Source organism: Schistocerca gregaria, chromosome 1, assembly GCF_023897955.1.
Source record: "Schistocerca gregaria isolate iqSchGreg1 chromosome 1, iqSchGreg1.2, whole genome shotgun sequence".
NCBI lineage: Eukaryota > Metazoa > Arthropoda > Insecta > Orthoptera > Acrididae > Schistocerca > Schistocerca gregaria.
Genome location: NC_064920.1, coordinates 9,573,816 through 9,582,871, shown reverse-complemented (window position 1 = coordinate 9,582,871; position 9,056 = coordinate 9,573,816).

Below are 9,056 nucleotides of genomic sequence, written 5' to 3'. Positions count from 1 at the left end.
TGATCTGGTGTAGATGAATAGCAAGTTCTGCGTGACCCAGTGAAGTGTCGAAACATCGATGCTGTTGATGACCTTCTGAATGGGTGTTTTCGATTTAGGAATGGTTTTGGGGTTATTGCTTGTATTTAATATAGCCCCACGAAGAGGAGTCACAGGTGTTCAGATCCAAAGAACATGGCAGCCAATCGAGGTAAATATCAGTGGCCTCTGGGTACCCCAGGGACAGTAAGCGGTCTCCAAGGTTCTCCTGCTTAGACAGTGTCAAGCTCCACCTTGCATGTACCACATTTTGTTAAAATCAGGGTCGCTTTGGATAATGGGAATGAAATCATCTTCCAAAACCTCCATGTATCATTCAGGAGTCACTGTGCCATCAAGGAGTATTTCACCAACTATTCCATGACTGGACATTGGACATTACACAGTCAACCATTGGAGGTGAAGAGACTTCTCAATCCTCAGTCCCCAAATGCACCAGTTTTGTTTATTGATGAACTCACCCAGACGAAAGTGGCTTGTCACTACACCGAACCGTAATGTGCATACTAGTTCACATCAAGCCCTGTGGCCAACTGTGCAATTTGATTGACCTAACACAAACTGTTAGTTCAATAATTGCCACCTTGTACATTGAAGACCAGGATAATACCGAGCGTCAAGTGCTGTTCTTTGAACTTGTTTTTTGATCAGCAGCGCCATAATTGGATGCGATGGCCCAGGAAATCCGCTTTTCAACTAGGCTGTTGCGGTAATTATGTCCAGTGAAGCCTGAGGTGAGAATGGTGGTGTATTACTGTAAAGAGACTAAACCAGAGCAAGACCTCAAATGCTATATCTGTACAGGAGAGAACGTTCTTCCTGCAGAGCTGCTCACAGTCTTGAGGAGTGGTTGGTGGACGCAGTTGTGATGCAACCCATCTTTGTAGTGATCTGGGATGTCCTCTGTGGGATTGAGACCAGAAGAGTGAGCACGCTATGTCGTGCATGCAACATCTTCTGTTTCCAAAAAAACATCAACCACACTCTATGAGGTTGAGCATCACTGTCCTTCAGTACAAAGTCCAGGCCCACAGCACTGCACAACAGCCACACATTGGGTCCTAAGATATTGTCGCAATACCTGACAACAGTAAAACCTTGCCAATTCACCCATACAATTTCATGAAGAGCTGTTACAAATGGTCAACATAATTTTTGGCCACACTATTAGGGATCCTCCTCAATATCAGTCTCTTTCCACAATGTTTGTGTTCCAAAATTCTGCACCACATTGCCTCCAGATACGAATCCATTGAGACTCACTTTCCAGACCAATTTGGGACTCATCTGTGAGAAGAACATTGGAACACTGTTCAAGTGTGTAGGTGGCATGTTCACGACTCCACTCTATATGTTCCCTTCTGTGAAGAAACATCAGAGGTACACGTACAGAAAGTCTCTGACAATAAAGGCCACTCTGCTGAAGCCTTCTGTGCACTGTTTGCTTCAATACAACATGTTCAGAAGATGTTGGGATGTCAGATGGCAGTTGCCGTGCAGTTGTAAGGTGATTCCACTGTGTCCTTACAGCCAAATAACGGTCTTCTCTTTCTGATGTCATGTGTGGTTTTCTCTGCCCTAGTCTTTGGGATACAGTTTTGGTCTGTATAAACTGTCACCACATCTGAGAAACAACAGAATGATTCACTTTAAGTGATTGCGCCGCATAAGTTTACAGCTGTCCTGCTTCCATTCTTTGTACGACTCTCCATTGCATAGAGTCTGGCAGGCGTCTTTTCTGTGTCATACTACACTGTCTGTGACTTTCTACACAGCGATTGTGGTTGTGTGACTACGTGCCCTGATGTCATCAATGGAATGGTTGTACGTACACCAGAATGTCATTTTATGTGCAGAACACAATAATACAGACATCTGTCAAAACTAAGGGACTAAGTGGGGAAATAGCAGTTTGTTGCTTTAATTTTGGACATCAGTGTAAACTTTTGTCTGCTAAGAGGATAATGATGGACTTCAGAACACACCACTTGTCACTCAGTATTATTGTGATCTTGAATGTATTAATCAGCTATTTTGACAAGACCGTGATTTTCTACAATTATGCCCTGAAATAAGATCCACTCTGACTGAGAGTTTTCCCACACCTAAAATAGCTTTTCATCGTCCTCCCTGTCTCCCCAATATCCTTGTCAGACCCTACGCTCCTTCTGTGCCCATCTCCATCCCTACACTCCCCTATGACTATCTCCACTGCAATACTTGCCCTATGTGCCCTCCAACCACCACCTACTACAGCTCTGTAACTGGCAAAACAAATACTATAAAAGGGAGAGGCACCTGTGAAATGACATGTCATATACAAGCTGTTATGTAAACACTGATCGGCCTGTTACATCAACATGACTACCACCCGGTTATCAGTCAGGATGAATGGCCATAGGCTGAGAGTGTACTCAGGCAACACACAATATCCTGTTGCAGAGCACGCTCTACAATATGACAGTCATGCAATCAGTGCCTGTTTCACCATACGTGTCATCTGGGTTCTTCCTCCAGGCACCAGTTTCTCAGAACTCTGCAGGTGATAACAAGCACTACAACATGTCCTAGGTCCTTGCCACTCACCTAACCTTAATTTACATTAATTCCTTCCATCTCAGCATTTCTTCACAGTAACTTCTCCTTAGTTTCCTACATCTGTCATTTCATGACCTGTCTATTTTTTGCTGCCGCCTCCCATCAGTGTAACATACAATGCACTTAGCTTTTCACTCTTAATAACTCATCTACTATGTTTCAGTATTAATTTGTATCTTACATACTATCCTGTCTTATACTGTTAAGCTCCCACATTTTCAAATCTCGTCTAGTGCAGTCCCATCCGTTAAGTCTCCCCTGACCTGGGGATCTGGGTGATCTTTTTGAACTGCACACCTTTTCATAAACCTATCTTCCTTCCCCTTCAACTCATCTACCAAAAGAAGGAGCCACTGGTTCCAGAAGCTTGTACATGTGAAACTTTTTTGTGTATGTGTTCTCCTGACACCACTTGGTGAATATATTTTTTATCTATCCATTTAAATCATATTATAAATAATTGACTATTCTTGTTGACTAAAAACATAGTTTGATGACCTCAGAGTCCATATGATGACCTTCCCATCAGTTCAGTACATTAGTTATAACTAAATTTATACTGTAGACTGTATATTACATGAATATTTTATGTGCACAAACACGGTAACTTTTAACCACTGGCTCTTGGTGATGCATAATGATATCAAAAATATTTTACAGTTCCCCAAGAACATCTGAAGAATAAATGGTAAAATATTTGATGATTTGCCATGAACAGATATTCTAGATGTGACCAGCTCCACAATTGTTACCTTTGATACCCAAAATTATGGTTTTTCGTGTGTATCTGGATAACAGGCAGAGATTTTCAAAAACAGAAAAGTTGTGATCCTAGATGAACATCTAAAGAATGTCCAGTTGAAATTTGAGCCATTTGCTATGATTAGTTATTTAGATAATTGTTGCCCACTGTGCAAAATTGGAAAAAAATAGTTTTGAGGTGTTTTGCAAAGATGTGGTAGTCTTGATCCCCTGAATCTTGGTTGTGGCTAACAATATTGGAAAAAGTTTTGTAGTTCCTTGAGAATATCAGCTTAAGAATAAGTGGTAAAAAAGTCTGATGATCTGGCATGAGTATAAATTATAGAAGTGGTCATACCCACAACTGGGACTTCTCATACCTAAAATCATGGTTTCTTTGCATTTTCTCAGGAACCACAATGAACAAACAGTGCTTTCATAAGCCACATTAAGTCCACCATGGACAACACCTAAACCAACTGATTTGCGTGGGCTGGAGGAAGCGTGTGATGTTTAAATTTTGGTCCTGTACTGTAGGATATCTACAGAATGCCTCTTCTTCCAACAGATATGCAAATAGTCTCTAGGCCAAGTGCAGTGCAAAACACTTGATCCCTTATGTGTGTGATCAATAGAACCTAAGATGTGACGCATCTGAGTTCATGCAAATGACCACTATCTCTGGCCACTGAGAGCTGAATTTGGTGGCCAGAGACAGCCGTCATGTGTATGTCTGTATGAGTTTGTGTTTGTTTGTGTGTGTTTTGTGCTTGCATGAATGTGTGTGTGTGTGTGTGTGTGTGTGTGTGTGTGTGTGTGTGTGTGTGTGTGTTTTGTCTACTTTAGAAAATGGCCTTCTGACCAAAAGCTCACATCTTAAATAGTCTTTCAGTTGTGCCTGTCTGTGAGTCAACATCTCCTCTATATACTGAAAAGCAATCTATACTTTTTATAATACTGTTATTCTACAACAAATGGATGTCAAGAATGTTGGGCAGTAGTTTTGTGGATAATTTCTGCTACACTTCTTGAAGGTGGGTGTGCTTTCTTCCAACTACTGTGCAACCTTTTTTGTTTGAGGGATAAAATTAGGTTATATGTACTTTTTTTACAACAGATTCGTAGTGAGGAGATCCTCAAGAATGCATAACATTTCAGGAAACAGGAATACACAATACATGTTAATGAAGGAAAGAGATATGCTAATGTTATTTGCACAGACTAAACATATTGCCACTTAAAAAGTAGTAACAAACTTTTCATAAAAAATGCACTGAGGTCCATATGATGATTATTAACCTATTGTAGTCATAATAACCTCCCCTCTAATCTTCTGATTTAATGTTTCTGCAATATAAATATTTCTCAAACTTGTCTAAAACCTAGCCTCCCACATTAAAGTTACCAACCACTTCCTGTGCTGGCTCTCCATCATCCCAACATCCTTAGCTCCTGGGTCCCTACTCGTCACTGTCGATGCAGCCTCCTTACATAAAGACATCCCTCATGCCCGTGCCCTTGCTGTGATTGAACACTACCTCTCGCAACACCCTGCAGATTCCAGACCCACCACTTCATTCCTTGTATGCCTAATCAACTACATCCTAACCCACAACTACTTCATCTTTGAAGGGAAGGTATACAAATTCCTGGCACAGCCACGGGCATCCACATGCCATCCTCTTCGTGGGCCACTACAGGAAACATTCCTAGCTTCCCAAAATTCTGAACCCCTGGTGTGGTCTGTTGATGTCATCTTTATAATCTGGAACGGAGGTCAGGGCACCTTATCCTAATTTCTCCACAACCTCAACACTTCCTCTCTCATTGACTTCACCCGGTGGAGGAATCCTTCGTGCCACCTTCCTATATGTCAATCTCCTCCTATCAGATGGCTCCGGCCACACCTCAGTCCACATCAAACCCACCAATGACCGACAGTATCTGCACTTTGACAGCTGCCACCCCTTCCACAACAAAAAATCCTTCCCATACAGCCCGGCCACCTGTGGTAGACGCATCTGCAGTGGTGAGAACTCCCTAGCCCAATATGCTGAAGGCTTCACAAAGGCCTTCACAGGCAGGCAATGTCCTGTAGACCTAATTCACTAACAGATCTCCCGTGCCACATCTCCACGTGCACCCGATCCTCACATCCATCCCAGGAACCAACCACAAAGAAGTGTCCCTTTGTCACCCAATACCACCAGGGACTGGAATGATTGAACTGCGTCCTTCATCAGGGCTTTGATTATCTATCATCATGCCCAGAAATGACGGACATCCTACCCGAGATACTTCCATCCCCTCCCAAAGTGGTGTTCCACTGCTCAGGCAACCTCCACAACATCCTACTCTAGCCCTATGTCACTCCCACCCCCAATCCCCTGCCGCAATGATCATATACCTGTGGAAGACCCAGCCAATCCCCTGCTGCAAGGATCATGTCCCTGTGGAAGACCCAGATGCAAGACCTGCCCAATCCACCCATCCGGCATCACAAGCTTATCCTACCGCATTAGAGACCGGGCCAGTGGTGAAAGCAGCTTTGTTATACGAGGTGCTATGCAAAATTTTCAGTACTGGTGCTGCCATCTGTTGAAAACCTTACTTCTCTACTAATGGTCACCATCACCCTCAAAGTAGTTCCCATCTGCACATACACACCGGTCCCAGCACTTCTGCCACTGGTCAAATGTTTTCTGGAAGTCCTGTTCTTTGAGGGTGTTTATCATCACCAACGATGCTTCTTGAATCCTCTCTAGAATATTGAACCGACGGCCTTTCAACTTGAGTTTCAGTTTTGGGAATAGGACGATGTCACAAGGTGCCAAAGCTGGCGAGTATGGTGGGTGGGGTACAACAGCGGTGTTGTTTTTTGCCAGAAAGGTTCTGGTGAGCAAGGACATGTGACAGGGCATGTTGTCGTGTTGCAGCAGCCTGTTCCCTTGACACCAAAGTTTGGGCTGGTATCGCCATGCATTTTCTTGGAGCTGTTGCAAAACAACACAGTAGTACCCGGAATTCACTATTTGGTAGGGTGGGATGAATTCTTTGTGCACAATTCCTTGGGTATGAAAGAAAATGAAGGTCATGCTCTTCACCTGTCTTGGGTCAGGTATTTATTCTCCCTCTACATCAAGCTCACTATGTCTAATGTTGTCTGTAAAGAAGTGTAGTTCTATAAGTGCACCACTGCACCTCTTCACCAAATCTTGTACAATATGTTATTTTATAGTTTACGTCTCAGTCACACACAGTTTTCTACATCTATATCTCATTCTACCTTTCACATTGTCACTTACATGCTGTATGTAAGTTGCTTAGTTCTTAACTTCTGTGCTAATCGCTTTCTTTTAAGTGTAGCTGTTGTTACTTCTCTTTCAGACTTCTTTTAATCCTGTTGTATTGGATAGGTCATTACCTGTGTATATTTTCTTCTACTCTAATACTTATTTCGAACTATGTACATGCAATAGCCTGTGTTAAGTTCAAAAATTTTGTGTATTCCATGCTCCTTACAGTTTACTTGCATCAGTGCGCTCATTTTCTTAAAACTACATATGTTTAACCTAATGATATACTATTAAAATTGGTGCTCTTTAAAGTATAGTCTCCAACTTGGAAGTAAATGTCTCTATTCATTTTGTTTGTGTAGCTGATTTACATCATAGCAATCAGCTGATAGGTGCTCCAGTTCGTATAGCTTCTGTTTTGTCCAGCTGGCTGTAAAAAGATTGTACTCATTGGTGATCTGACTCATTACTATAGATATTAAATAAAGTTCCCTTCCTTATCTATTAAAAAAAAATTACACATTGATCTTGCCAAAAGCCAAGAAGCAATTCTTCTTGGTGTTGTAACTCTCTGGGACACCCTGGGATGCTCTCTGGGGCACCCTGTGATGCTAAATCGTCATTAATATTTGTTCATATGGGCGAAAATCTCGTCTTGAAAGTGTTGTAGCTGGTTGCCTATCTCTAGTTTTAACAAGACGGCCGTAACACTAAATTCAAGTCTTCTGGTCAATACCCTTCCACTTCTGCTGTGTGCCACAGCCTGGAAGTTGTGGTTTGATAACTGGCAGCTATATAAGTAATGAATCTGGAAAGACAGCGTCAGTCATCAAGCAGCTGCATGACAGCAGCATCGAGATAGATTAGTTATGCCACGTTATTTTAGGAGGAGTAGGCATTGGCATCTTACAGTTTTTAGAGCAATAGACAACATTTCTATTACTACCAAGGATTTTGTAGGCGCCCAAGTCATCTTGCATGGGCCATCAGTGTTTTGTGGTGGAGTTTTGAACTTCATTCTCCCTAAAAAGGACAAGAATGAACACGGTAACAGCTGGGTCACCGTTGCTCTTGTGTGTGGACCAAAAGTCGACAAAGTAAAAGGGCTAGATAATTTCAATTCACGTGATGACATTGCTTATCGGACAATTCAGATTTGTGAAGTTTACAACGGAGATAAGGGTTCATCCTATTTCATGTCGACTATGCTTTCGGTCATAAAATAAATGAATCGGAATCTGTCTCAGTGTGGATGAAAGGTGTTGACAACTGTAAAAAGATCGCACTCGTTAATGATCTGACTCATTATTATAGAAATTAAATAAAGTTCCCCTCCTTACCCTTAATCCTTGTCTATTAAAAAAACTACACATTCATCTTGCCAAAAGCTGAGAAGGAAACTACATGGAGTTACTCCATCCATATCAAACCTACTAACCACCAGCATTACCTCCACTTCAACAATTGCCACCCATTCCATACCAAGAAGTCCCTTCCGTACAGCCTAGCCAACCGTGGTCATCGCATATGCAGCGAAGAGTAGTCCATCTCAAAATACAGATGGTCTCACTGAAGCCTTCACTGACCGCAATTATCCTCCCATCCTTGTACAAAAACAAATCTCCTGTCTCTTTCTTCCCAGTCTCCCATCAACTCCCAAAGTCCCACAGTCTGGTCACAAAGGAGCATTCCCCTCATAACTCAGTACCACCAGGGGACTGGAGCAACTGAATTACATTCTCCGCCAGGGTTTCGATTATTTCTCATTGTTCCCTGAAATGAGAAATGTTCTGCCTACTATCCTTCCCACCCCTCCTACCATGATATTCCACTGTCCACCGAACCTACACAATATACTTGTCCATCCTTACCTGCTCCCAATCCCTTACCTCATGGCTCATACCCCTGTAATAGACATAGATGCAAGACCTGTCCCATACATCCTCCTACCACCGGCTACTCCAGTCCGGTCACTAACATCACCTATCCCATCAAAGGCAGAGCTACCTGTGAAACTAGTCATGTGATTTACAAGCTAAGTTGCTGCATTCTATGCAGGCATGACAACCAACAAGCTGTCTGTCCGCATGAACGGCCACCGACAAACTGTGGCCAAAAAACAAGTGGACCACCCTGTTGCTGAACATGCTGCCAAACTTGATATCCCTCATCTCAATGACTGCTTCACAGCCTGTGCCATATGGATCCTTCCCACCAACACCAGCTTTTCTGAATTGCGCAGTTGGGAACTTTCCCTGCAATACATCCTACGTTCCCGTAACCCTCCTGGCCTCAGCCTCCTCCGTGTTCCCATTCCAGCACTACACAGACGTCATTTCACCGCTACACCCAGTCTTTTAATTTTTTTTATTTATCTCCTTC